Genomic DNA, 12,180 nt, shown 5'->3' with positions numbered 1-12,180 from the left:
GAGTGCTCTCTGGGACTGGGGCAAGGGTGGGTGTCTGTAGGCACTTGACCTGTGCACTGTTGCCTTGGAAAACAGGAGTCCTTAGCAATGGGTTCTGCCCAAAGTCTAGAAAACAAGTCAATAAGTAATTTTACATCTTCTTCAAATGATGAAAGAAACTGACTATAGGGCAGCCTGGGTAGCTCAGCAGTTTAGCGCCGCCTTCGGCCTGGGGCATGATCCTGGAGTCCTGGGATCGAGTCCCACATCGGGCTCCCTACATGGAGCCTGCTTCTCCCTCTGCCTGTGTCTCTATCTCTCTGTCTCTCTGTTTCTCATGAGTAAATAAATAAAATAAAATAAAAAAAAGAAACTGAGTATAGAAACTGGCTTTTATGGTCTAAGTTTATTCTAAGTGCAAAACTAAATATTCTGTTACCACTGTTACTTGTTTAAAATCCCTCTTTTGGGGTGCCTGCGTGGCTCAGTTGGTTAGGGTGTCTGCCTTCAGCTCAGGTCATGATTCCAGGGACCTGTGCTGGGCTTCCTGCTCAGCAGGGAGTCTGCTTCTCCCTCTCCCCCTGCCCCTCCTCCCTCTGCCCTGCTCATGCTACCTCTTTCTCTCTCAAATAAATAAATAAATAAATAGATAAATAGATAAAATCTTAAAAAAAAAAAAAAAATCCCTCTTGGGATCCCTGGGTAGCTCAGCGGTTTAGCACCTGCCTTTGGCCCAGGGCATGATCCTGGAGACCCGGGATCAAATTCCGCATCGGGCTCCCTGCATGGAGCCTGCTTCTCCCTCTGCCTGTGTCTCTGCTTCTCTCTCACTCTGTGTCTCTCATTAATAAATAAATAAAATCTTTTTTTTTTAAGATTATTTATAATAGACAGAGAGAGGCAGAGACACAGGAGGAGGGAGAAGGAGGCCTATGCTGGGAGCCTGATGTGGGATTCGATCCCGGGACTCCAGGATCGCACCATGGGCCAAAGGCAGATGCTAAACCTCTGAGCCACCCAGGGATCCCCAAATAAATAAAATCTTTAAAAAAAATCCCTCTTGATTCAACATTAGCTTTGGCCAATGAGGTGTCTGGGGCTGGAAGTACATGAGATCTCTATCAAATGAACGCAGAATGTTACTTCTACCCAATATGCAATTTCCAGAAAGGAGAGGAAAGCCTCAATAAGCATCAAGCAATCAACAGTCAGTGACAAAAGCAGGTCAAGGCTGAAGCAGAGCATTGGCACAAGTGTTCTTAAAAGATACGATTAGGTGCCCAGTGTTTAATCAACGTGATGCTGTGGCTATTTCTTTCTCATAGTGGCTGAGATGAAATTATGAAAAGATGGTTTCTGGGTCTCAACACGAAGAGATGGCGCCCGGCCACAGGGAACCTTCATGTGCATCGATCGGACAATAAACAAACACCTAAGCAGGTCTTCTCTACACATTACTCTAAATCTTCATTGATAAATCACTGTACTATATATGGACTTATGCATTTTGTAATGCATTGATTCTAAGTTAGTTTGTTATACAGACAGGAGCCCCATGCATATATCTTCCTGGGGCCTGACTTAAAGTGGTCCCTACTGAGCACTGTACAGCCAACGACATAGTGAATTTCAGAGATATTAGAACATGAAGAAAACTTGGTTGTGTTGCTTGGTGATGGACCCTTGACCAAATCAGAGCAATAAACTGCAATGAAACTTTTGCTAGGAATGCATAAAGAAAAACACTTGATGGGGCACCTGGGTGGCTCAGTTAGTTAAGCGTCTGCCTTCAGCTCAGGTCATGATCCCAGGGTCCTGGGATCAAGCCCCACATCAGGCTCCCCTGCTCGGTGAGGAGCCTGCTTCTCCCTCTCCCCCTTCCCCTGTTCATGCTCTCTCTCTCTCTCTCCCTTGCTCACTCTCTCTCTCAAATAAATAAATAAAATCTTAAAGAAAAATACTTGGCATTTTTTCCTCCACAAGTCTCAAACCAGGAACATACAGGACTGGAACACTGGCAGCCGTCTTGCCCCTATGCTAAGAGAAGAGGAGGAAGAGCAAAGTCAAGAGATAAAGATAAAACCAAATTCCAGTAATATTGTTTGAGTTCCTGGGTCAAACTAGGCCTGATCCAGCACTATGCCAAAGTCCCTGGTCTTCTCAGTTACAAGAGATGATATCCATCCCCTTGTAAGTCACTTAGAGTTGAATTTTCGGTCACTTAGTGCAACCAAGAGAGTATTGATACAATGATGTAGAGTGAGGAAAATTCTCTTGGGATCTGTGTAGCCTAGCTCTGCCCTGGATCTCCATAGCTGTCTAATTGCTGAATGGGCACTGCTTCTAACCAGTGGTTCTCAACCAGGAATGGCTTCATCCCCCAGGAATATTTGGCAATGTCTAGAGACAGTTTTGATTGCCACAGTGAGAGGGAAGGGGGAGGGAGGGGATGCTACTGACATCTTGTGGGTAGAGGCCACATCCTAAACACCCTACAATGCACAGGGTCGCCCCCACAACAAAGAATCATCTAGCCGAAAATGTCGTCAGTGTACTGCCGAGGTTGAGAAGTCCCACTAGCCCCATGCTGAGTTCAGACACTCTGGAATTACTCCCTAGTCCAAACACGCTTGGGAAACTGAGCTCCCTGAAAGAGCTGTGTTCTCACCAGGGGAGGCCTCACCCCGAGACCCTCCAGGGCTTGCCAGCTCCAGGCAGAGTGACTGCAACTTGGTCATGATTAAGCTCTTTGGGAAACTGATCCAAGAGGCCAGCCATTGCCCGGTGGGGGTTATGAGTGCTTCTTGGCACCTGAGAGTGAGAAATGGGAGGCCTGTGACAAAGAAATTTTATTTAAGGCCTAGCACCTTTTAAAGAGTGTTGGAGCCCTCTCTCCAACAGACTGAAAAAACAAGGCTTGTTTAGGTCTGAAATACCACTGTTATCCTTAGCATGATAAATGCTTTTTACTGAAATGTGAAGAACCAGGGGTCTCTACTCCCTGAATCCTCTGTGCTGGCTTTTCTAGAAGCCCTGATTGTGGAATGCCTTGGTTTCCCAGGCGCATATCGCCCTAGCATTCCAGCCCACGCCTCAGCTCAGCTGGGTCCTTTCTAAGAGCTTCCTGGTGGGTGTCTGCTCAGCAGACCAGTGCTCTGAAGACCCTGGGCTCTGCAGAAACCCAGCTCCCACCTGGTCCTGGCGCCTTCTGTCCAAGGCCTGCCCTTCTTTACAAGCCGGCCTCCCAAAAAGGGACCGAGCTACCCAACCTTGCTGCAAGGACACTGACAATCGGGGGGCTCAGAGGCAACCTTATTCTTTTTTCCCAATACTAACAAATAAGACCCTTAAAGCACTGATCAGACCACAGCTCCAACAACCCTGGGGAATTGAGTTGTTGTTTTTGTTTTTGTTTTTGTTTTTGTTTTTTAGCGGAAATGTCCCCCCTGGTGTTCAATCAGGCTTTGCCGGGATCCCTCCCCCACTCAGTTGACTGCACAAAGCTTTCGAAAAACAGCTCTGGTTTCCAGGCGGAGCTGTATCCACCCAGGAACCTTGCCTCCACCACATGCAGCCTGCGGACCTCAGGCCTCGCCTCCCCCTCCAGGGGTGAAGTCAGGCCAAGACAGGGTGAAGAATTCAGAGGGTGTGGGTGTTTTGCTGGGGACAAGGAGTCCCTTTTTGTTTGCTGTTCTTGGTGTCATTTCCAGACAGATAGGAAGGGAAAAAGCAGTAAACATTCTTCACTTTTGGACAAAAGCTGAGATGAAATTTTTGTCAGGAACCTCCCTGTGGGCCAAGGGTTCTGTCGTCGGAGGTGGAGGGTGGGGAATGGAAGACCCAACTTCCCTCGAGAAAGGTTGAGTCGGAGGAAGCCAATCCCTCAGATGTGGGATGTAATCACAACGCCCTCGATGGTTGCCCCTCGCTGTCCACGTGAGCTGTTCAGCAAGGGAGATGCGCCCCTTCTGTTCAGGCTCAGGTAAGGTCATTTTCTGTCACAGAAAAAAATCTTTGATCCATTTAGAGATTAAAGCCTCCAGTCACAGGGGCACCTGCCTGGCTCAGTGGGGTGGTGCGTGCAACTTCATCTCTGGGTTTTGAGTTCGAGCCCCATGTTGGGTATAGAGATTACTTAAAAACAAAATCTCTCTTTCTGTCTCTCTTTTTTTAAAGAAGCATCCAGTGTAGCCTGGGTGGCTCAGGTCGTGATCCCAGGGTCCTGGGACTGAGTCCCACATCAGGCAGTGGGGAGCCTGCTTCTCCCTCTGTCTGTGTCTCTCTGCTTCTCTGTGTCTCGCATGAATAAATAAATAAAATCTTTTTTTTTATTTTTTTTAATTTTTATTTATTTATGATAGTCACAGAGAGAGAGAGAGAGGCGCAGAGACACAGGCAGAGGGAGAAGCAGGCTCCATGCACCGGGAGCCCAATGTGGGATTCGACCCCGGGTCTCCAGGATTGCGCCCTGGGCCAAAGGCAGGCGCCAAACCGCTGCGCCACCCAGGGATCCCCCTAAAATCTTTTAAAAATAAAAGTAAAAAAAGCATCCAGTCATAGATATGACACTCATCTCCCTTCAGAGAAAAAAAATCTTCCTCCTCCTGCTCTAGGGTCTGTGGTTGGGCTGATGGCGTTCAGGAACAGGGCTGTAGTAGGCTTTGGTCTTTTTCTCACCTGACTGCCTCCCCTTCCTTGCTGGTTGCTTCCAAGGTCTCAGTGGGAGGACTGGTGGGGGGAGAAGAAGTGAGACCAGGGGAATAGGGCAATTCTTTCATGGCAGAGTTGCAGTGTGCTCTGGGCCCAGCAGATGGTGAAAGCTGTTTCCTGGGGCATCTCCTGGGTTCTTCAGAGGTTCCTATCTCTGCATCTCTTTTACAGGTAAGCCACCTGCAACTCCATCTTCAGCCCCTAGGCAACCCAGCATGCCCTTCCAGCTTCTTCCTGCTAAGATCCCTTTACCGCTTTAAGAGGCATTACTGGGCTTAAAGTGATCCCTGGCTGGATCTCTGTCCCACAGCCTGCATCTCGCCCCAGGGAAGCCCTCACAGGGCCCCACTCCAACCCCAGTGCCATGCATCCCCTTGGCATGGGCCTGTGGGGGCCACAAGCCGAGGAAATTCTGGGGCCACCAGAAGCTGGAAGAGATGAGAAAGGATTCTCTCCTTTGGTGGGAGAGCTAGAATTAAGATCCAGACTCTACACTCTGGTCTTGGATTGTGTTTCCTGCTGAAACCTTGATCTCACACTTCTGGCTTCCAGAATTGTGAGAGAGTAGATGTATCTGTTGTGTTAAGCCTCCCTGTTTGTGATACTTTGTCATAGCAACCCTAAGAAACTAATGCAGTCGTAAGAAACATTGTCATCTCTTCCTTGCTCTCTCTCAAATCACTCATCCTGAGGGAAGCAGGCCACCATGTCATGAAGATCCTCAAGCAGACCTATGGAGAGGTCCACATGGCAAGGAACCAAGGCCTGTCAACAGCCAGCACCAACCTGCCTCCATGTGAGTGAGTAGCCTTAGAGAGCAGGTCCTACAGCCCCGGTTAGGCCTTCAGATGGCTGCAATCCTAGTTGACATTTGACTGCTACCTCCTAAGAAACATGGAATCAGAACACCCAGTTAAGCCATTCCCCAGTTCCTGGCTCACAGAAACTGTGAGATGATCAATGTTTATTATTATTATTTTAAGCTGCCAAGTATTGAAGTAATCCCTTATGCACCAGTAGATAACAAATACTGATATCCATTATACTGGGGCCTTGTTATAACCTGAAACAGGAAGAGTTGCACTGTGGGGTCCTCATACATCACTTGGAATGGTTGGGGGCTGCAGTGCCATTCTCTTTGGGGACATTTCCAGCAATGGCTCTTCAACCATTTTTGGTTAGGTGTCCCAGTTATTCCTTTACCAATGGGCACCTTCCCTGTGCCAGACACTGTGTTAGGGGCTGGGGCTATGGGTGTGAACTGTCCTGTTCATGACCAGTCGCCATGATGGCCATCCCTCTGCTGGTGGGCAGGTATGGGCAAAGAAGACTGCCCCCATTTGCAGAGGCCTGAGGAGGAGGGGGCATGGGGACACTAGGAAGAGGAGCCTTCAGCAGTAGGATCCTGTAAAGGCAGGAAGAGCACTAAGTTTGAAGGTCCACAGAGCAGTGGGAGGTAGCACTGGAACTAGCATCACAGCTCTCCGCTCTTGGAGTTCTGCTTCTTGAACTGCTCACAGACTGGTTCATGGTACCAGGGTCTCTGCAGATACTTGGAGTCAGGGACTTGAATCCTGCAGGGGCACTGTTGTCTGGATGATAGTGTCTCTATGGAAAGATGGGAGCCCAAAGTCCCCAGATCTTGTGTCTGGTGTGCCAACTTGGCTAAGTCCCTCCCTTTGGGGATCCTTTGAACCATGACACATTAGCCACTTATTCTGAAAAGCCTGAGGGTGAGAAGCCTGGCCCTCCGCAGTCCTAGTCCTTCGTACTGGTATTTTCTAGAAAGGTTAGGTCAGATTTTGCCACCTACAGGAATCTTCCAGGCTGGTCTTTCCCAAGGCAACTTGTACACCTTGCAGGTAAGAATAGCCACCATTTCTGCAGCATCTACTCAGCAGCAAGTGATTTCTAATCTTCCCAGCACCCTCCAAGGCAAGGGATTATGACCCACATTTAGCAGTTCTGAAGAGTAATATTCAAGAACAAGCCCCAGGTCACAAAGCTAATGAGGGGCAGAGTGGGGATTCCAACCTCGACCTGTCAAACCCTAACACCCCTCATGTCCACCTGCCCTTCATTGCCCCAGAGGGTCACTCAGGGGCATTCGGTCTGAGGATTAAAGCCAGTGCCCCAGGAACTGGAATCTTCTCCAGCCTCAGGGGCTTACCAAGGAGGGGTAGACACGGAACAGTGAGGCTGCAAAGAGTGGTAGCTAAAGAGGATGGGGTCTGAGGCCAGATTGCCCAGGTTTGCAGCCTAACTTCCCATTATGCTCCTAGCTGCTGATTCCTCATCTGAAAGATGGAGAGAAGGGCACCTAACTCCTTGGGTTGTCGGGAAGATTAGATGAGATAATACATGAAATTCATGGGAAGAGTAAATAGTCCATGATGTTTGTTTTCTATGAATAAATATTATTGACATTACTGTCCCTTCATGGCCACCAGACTCTTCTATCAGGTCAATATTTGCAAAGGAACACATTTACATGAAACAGATATAAAATTAGAGGCTGATGGAAATTTGTGGCTGGAAGGCTGTTTTCTGCTTTGGGGAGGGATTCTTTCCCAGCTCTAAGACAGCTCCCTGTGCAAGGTGATGAGTGTGATTTTTTTTTTTTTTTTTTTTTTTTTTTTTTTTTTTTTTAAGATGAGTGTGATTAATTGCAATCAGCTCCTCTCCACATAATGAGGAAAGTTGGATGTCACCCTGTGGCTTCCGTCCAGGTGAGTGCAGTTACCCATTGGGTCCACAGGATGTCGCTAACAATCATGCTTCTGCTACCCGCCGCCAAACCAAGATGCTCAGGGCCTGGAACTCAGGAGCAGACTCCCAGTCGGGGAAGAGACATTACCAGGGGCTGAGCAGTCTTCAGCAAGACCCTTTGAAACCGTTCTTGACACCACAACAAGGTGTGAATAGAAGGGAGGGTATGTGGTGGCCAGGAGTGACCTCGCTTAGGGGGAACCCAGGTAACGAGGTACAGAGCTAGAAGAGTACCAGGGTCTCCTCCTGCCTCCCAATTAGGTATGCCAACCCTACATTTGTCCAGTGTGTGTAAAAGGCTCAGTTGGGAACAAGAGCCTGGTTTCTGGGTCCCTAGGGATGGCCACCTCAGGGAATGTGATTTGAAGATAGGGGTTCAGCTGTAAAAAAAATGAAGATGAGAGTTCAGGGAGCCATGGGAGGGCCTCTGCTCCTTTCCCTTAGGCTGCCTACTGATTTCTGCTCTTTTAATGGCAGGAACAATAGAATTAGCAATTCATCCTCAAACTAGGGTGCTCACAAAGCCAGCCCCTCAGAAAAATGCTTGCTCCCAGGCCCTGCTCCTGAGCAGAGGGTTCTTGGGGAGCCTGGGCAAGTGTCTAACTCTGGTGAGAAGAGGCTGCCAGACAGCATGAATTTCTCCACCTAGAACCATTCTTAGAAGCCTACTCTGATTGGAAGGGAAGCACCAGAGATGCAAGAAGCTATGGTCCAGGTGTCTCACTTGCACAAAGGGAAGGCTGTTCTGAGGGGACGAGAGCATGTTTGTGGAGGGTCCACTGTGTGTACACAGTAGATGCCTGGGAAGCTCTGTTCCCATCTCCTTCTGTGCTTCCTCAGAGCCTTCTAGAAGGGGCCAGCCTAGCCCCATCCCAAGACACTATTCTTTCTTTTCTGATGATCAGTGTTTGGGAGTTCTGTGATTTCTTTCCCCTTTCCATTTTGGCAGAATCACCTCTCAGCAGAGGAGCTACTTGCCCTGAGGCTCCAATCCACCTGACCTGGAGGGCCTGGCCTCAGGGAAGTCGGCCTGGCCTCAGGGAAGTCGGCCTGGGCCTGAAAAGCAAACAATGCAGTAGAAAGTGGAGCATTTCCTCCTCTGTGAAAGGGCAGCAGGAGAGGGAGAGGGCCTTCTCCTCCAGGCACTGTGCTTTTGACTAAGGCAGTTAGCGAGGAGTTTAGGGAGGGGAACAGCCTTCACACCTCCCATCTGTGGACCTGGAGCAGGGAGGATGACCCCCACCCCTACTGAGAGGTGGAATCCCTGGAGGAGAAGGGAATGCCCAGGACTTGGAAGTGTGGGTTTTTTTGGAGAGCTGTTGGAGGTAGGGACAGGGACCCAGAGACATACAACCAGCCTGGGATTGATTTGTTTTTATTGCTTTTTAAAAATCATGTGAATGATCTATGTTCATTGAAAAAAAATTAGAAAACACAGATAAGCCAAGAGGAGACAACGAAAGTCATTTGTTAATGTCTTGGCAAATATCCCTTTTCTATGCTTAGATACATAGAGAATATTTTTGTTTGGTCAATAACATGTTTTCTTACTAAAAAAAAAATGTTTTCCTACTGTACATTGCTTAAAAACCTGCCTTGTGGAGTGCCTGGCTGGTTCAGTTGGTCGAATTCTTGATCTTGGGGTTGTGAGTGCAAGCTCCACATTGGGCAGAGAGATTACTTAAAAAAAAAAAAAAAAGAAAAGAAAAAATAAAGAAACCCTGGGGTGCCTGGGTGGCTCAGTTGGTTAAGCATCTGCCTTCTGCTCAGGTTGTGATCCCGGGGTCCTGGGATCAAGTCCTGCATCGGGCTCCCTGCTCAAGTGGGGAGCTTGCTTCTCCCTCTGCCTCTGACTCTCCCTCTGCTTGTGCTCTCTCTCTCTCTCTCTCTCTCTCACACACACACACACACACACACACAGGTTAATAAAATTTTAAAAAGAAAAAGAAAAGAAAACCTGCTTTGTTGTCTTTCTCAACAGAACAATATACTATGACATCTTTTGGGGACCAGAAGGTAAGTGTACTTCATCTCTCGTGTTCCTGGCTCTGGGGTGGTGACTGGTGATTGGAACTTGCCCTGGTGACTCTGCCTGTCTCTTCTCGGCAGCAAAAAGGAGCCAGGCGCCCGCATGGGGCTTGGGCCTGGATGTTGGTCCTTGGGCAGCTGGGACAGGCTGGAGACAGCAGGGCAGAGAGCTGTTGCAGAAAAAGGACATGCTTTCCCAACAGAATCTTGATGATCTTGACCACTCCAGCCCCTAACGGAGTAGAGCTCCCTCCCCCCGCCCCGTTCCCCACCCCCACCCCACCCCCGGGTAGGGGTTGGGGCAGGAAATGAACAAGGACAAAGCTGCACAGAAGGGGGGGATGCAAGTGAAGTAGGCAGGAGCCAAGTTTGCACAAGTGCTTAAGCCCACAGGCTCTGGAGTCTGACAAGGACCTGGCTTCCAATTCTGGCTTTGGCACTAACCAGCTGTGTGGCCTGGATCAAGTTATTTAACCTCTGAGCTTCCAATTCCCTAGTTGTAAATCAGAGCGGTACCTACCTTATCCAGTTTTGGGTTTTTATTTTTAAGACTTTATTTATTTATTCATGAGAGACACAGAGAGAGAGGCAGAGACATAGGCAGAGGGAGAAGCAGGCTCCCCTTGGGGAGCCCAATGTAAGACTCAATCCCAGAACCCCGGGATCGTGCCCTGAGCCGAAGGCAGATGCTCAACCACTGAGCTGCCCAGGTGCCCTACCTTATCGAGTTTGTGAAAATTAAGTCAGACCTCCAGTACCCAGGCGATGGTAGCCAGAGTTATTTTTATCATCATCAGGTAAGTGGGCCTGTGCACAGAAGATGAATGTGCGTTTCCCCAAGTTCATAGCTATGGCTGAGTTTTTGGTATAGGGCCAGGCTTGGGTGCGGGTAGCTGGGATAGAGATAGGAAGTAATGGGAAGGGAGTTAGAGGGGAGCTTAGCACCATAGCCCCTTTGGAATCAGGTAAAGGCTCTGGTCACCCTTCCAGTTAAGGAAGATGTTGGATGTGTCCATACCACACACCCCCTTACCTACTGCGCTGGAAGAGGCCCCCTCCTCCTGGGGGTGCAGGGCAAAGGTCTCAGGCTGGATCATAAGAATGAGGAGGGACGCCTGGGTGGCTCAGTCGGTTCAGTGTCTGCCTTTCAGCTGAGTCCTGATCTCAGGGTCCTGAGACGGAGCCCTGTGGTGGGCTCCCTGCATCAGGGTGTTGTGGGGGTCGGTCTGCTTCTCCCTCACCCTCTGCCCCTACCCCCACTTGTTTTCTCTCTCTCAAAAAAATAAATAAAATCTTTAAAAGAAGAATAGGAACAAGGTAGCAGTACCTGCACCTGTTTGTGCAGGTGGGGGAGAGAGGGCTGTATTTAGCTGGAGGACCCTGGCCTGGGAAAGAGGTGGAGAGTGAGTGGTCACTGGAGGATGGCCACCTGGCCGCCAGATCGCGTCTCCAGTGAGCAGAAGGGGGTGGGTACTGTGACCCAATGGTCACCTAGGTCCACCCTCCAGGGGAGCAGGGGCCCCGCCGGCCTCCTTGCCTGGACACCGGTGGCCTGGGCCCTTCCCACACAGCTGCTAATTAGGAGCAGCTTCTCCAAGGGCAGAGGGCTGTGCTCCCAGCAGTTGGACTGGTGGTAGATGTTCAAGAATGAGAGTATGTCTGCCTGTGTTCTTTTAACTTCTCCAGAAAGGTCACCATGGGGTCTCCATTACAAGCGGTCTTGAGCCCAGTATGATTTTCTCCTACAATTGAATCTACTCCCTGGATGGCTTCCAGTGTTCAAGCCGATGACAATTGCCTGTCTTTGCAATTGATTTCCTGGAAGCTGCTGGCCGGCCAGCAGCCACATGATGGATGTGTGCTAGGGGGACTGGTGCGGCCGGCGGGGCACAGGAGGCTGTGAGCCACCCTCCCACATCATGGCAGGGTCTGTCAAATGTAGGACGCACGCGCTCCTGCCCACCCGCTCCGCCTTGAGGTAGCAACGCCTAGAGGACAATTCACACATGTGTACCAAGAGGCATGGGCAGGGATGCTGGCTGCAGAATCGTCTGTGTGGAAAAAAAAACTGGAGACACCTTATCTGTTTATGGGGGATGGGAGGGACTGCTGCATTCTGAATGTGAAGGGCATCCTCTGGAATCATCCAGAGGCACCACGTACCATGGAAGCCTTTTAATTCATGCTCCCCAGAGTTGAGGGAACAACTGGGACCAGGAGTGAGGGTGTGAGTGCAAAGGGGGTGATTGAGTCCACTCTGTTATATCCATGTGCTATATTATGCAGAAGTTTAAACAAACAAACAAGGATGCTCCATATATGTTGACATGAGAAAATGTCCAGGACATACTGTTAATAGGGAGAAAATTGCAGACCAATAAAGTCAACAGGATAGTATTTGTGTAACAGCAAAGAAAAACAAAGACCCTGGCACCATATACCCGTACACATGAACGTACATGCGTGTGTGTGTGTGTGTGTAAATGCTTGGCAAAAGTCTCTGATGATACACTGCAAACTGCTAGTGCAGGTTACTGCTGCGGAAAGTGGTGATAATTGATGAGAGATGGAAATAAAAGGAACTCTTCTTTTCTTTCTTTTTTTTTTTTTTTCAAAGATTTTCTTTGACAGAGAAAGTGAGAGAGCACAAACAGGGAGAGCTGCAGAGGGAGAGGGAGAAGCAGGCTCCTCGCT

At 49.2% G+C, this 12,180-nt stretch overlaps 1 long non-coding RNA gene across 2 annotated transcripts; it reads left to right on the top strand.

Annotated features, from left to right (window-relative positions):
* Positions 1-3,650: 3,650 nt before the first annotated feature.
* Positions 3,651-11,883, top strand: LOC144320950 (uncharacterized). 2 transcript variants are annotated; one of them, XR_013386570.1, is made up of 5 exons: positions 3,651-3,961; positions 4,763-4,860; positions 5,387-5,485; positions 9,440-9,474; positions 11,173-11,883. It is a non-coding gene; the product is annotated as an uncharacterized LOC144320950 (long non-coding RNA). The 2 variants fall into 2 exon arrangements; XR_013386569.1 differs by having other exon boundaries at positions 5,305-5,485.
* The last annotated feature ends 297 nt before the right edge of the window (positions 11,884-12,180 follow it).

This window comes from Canis aureus, chromosome 9, assembly GCF_053574225.1.
Source record: "Canis aureus isolate CA01 chromosome 9, VMU_Caureus_v.1.0, whole genome shotgun sequence".
In the NCBI taxonomy this organism is placed as follows: Eukaryota; Metazoa; Chordata; class Mammalia; order Carnivora; family Canidae; genus Canis; species Canis aureus.
The sequence above is the reverse complement of the archived record's forward strand: the minus strand, read 5'-3'. Positions and strand labels throughout refer to the sequence as shown.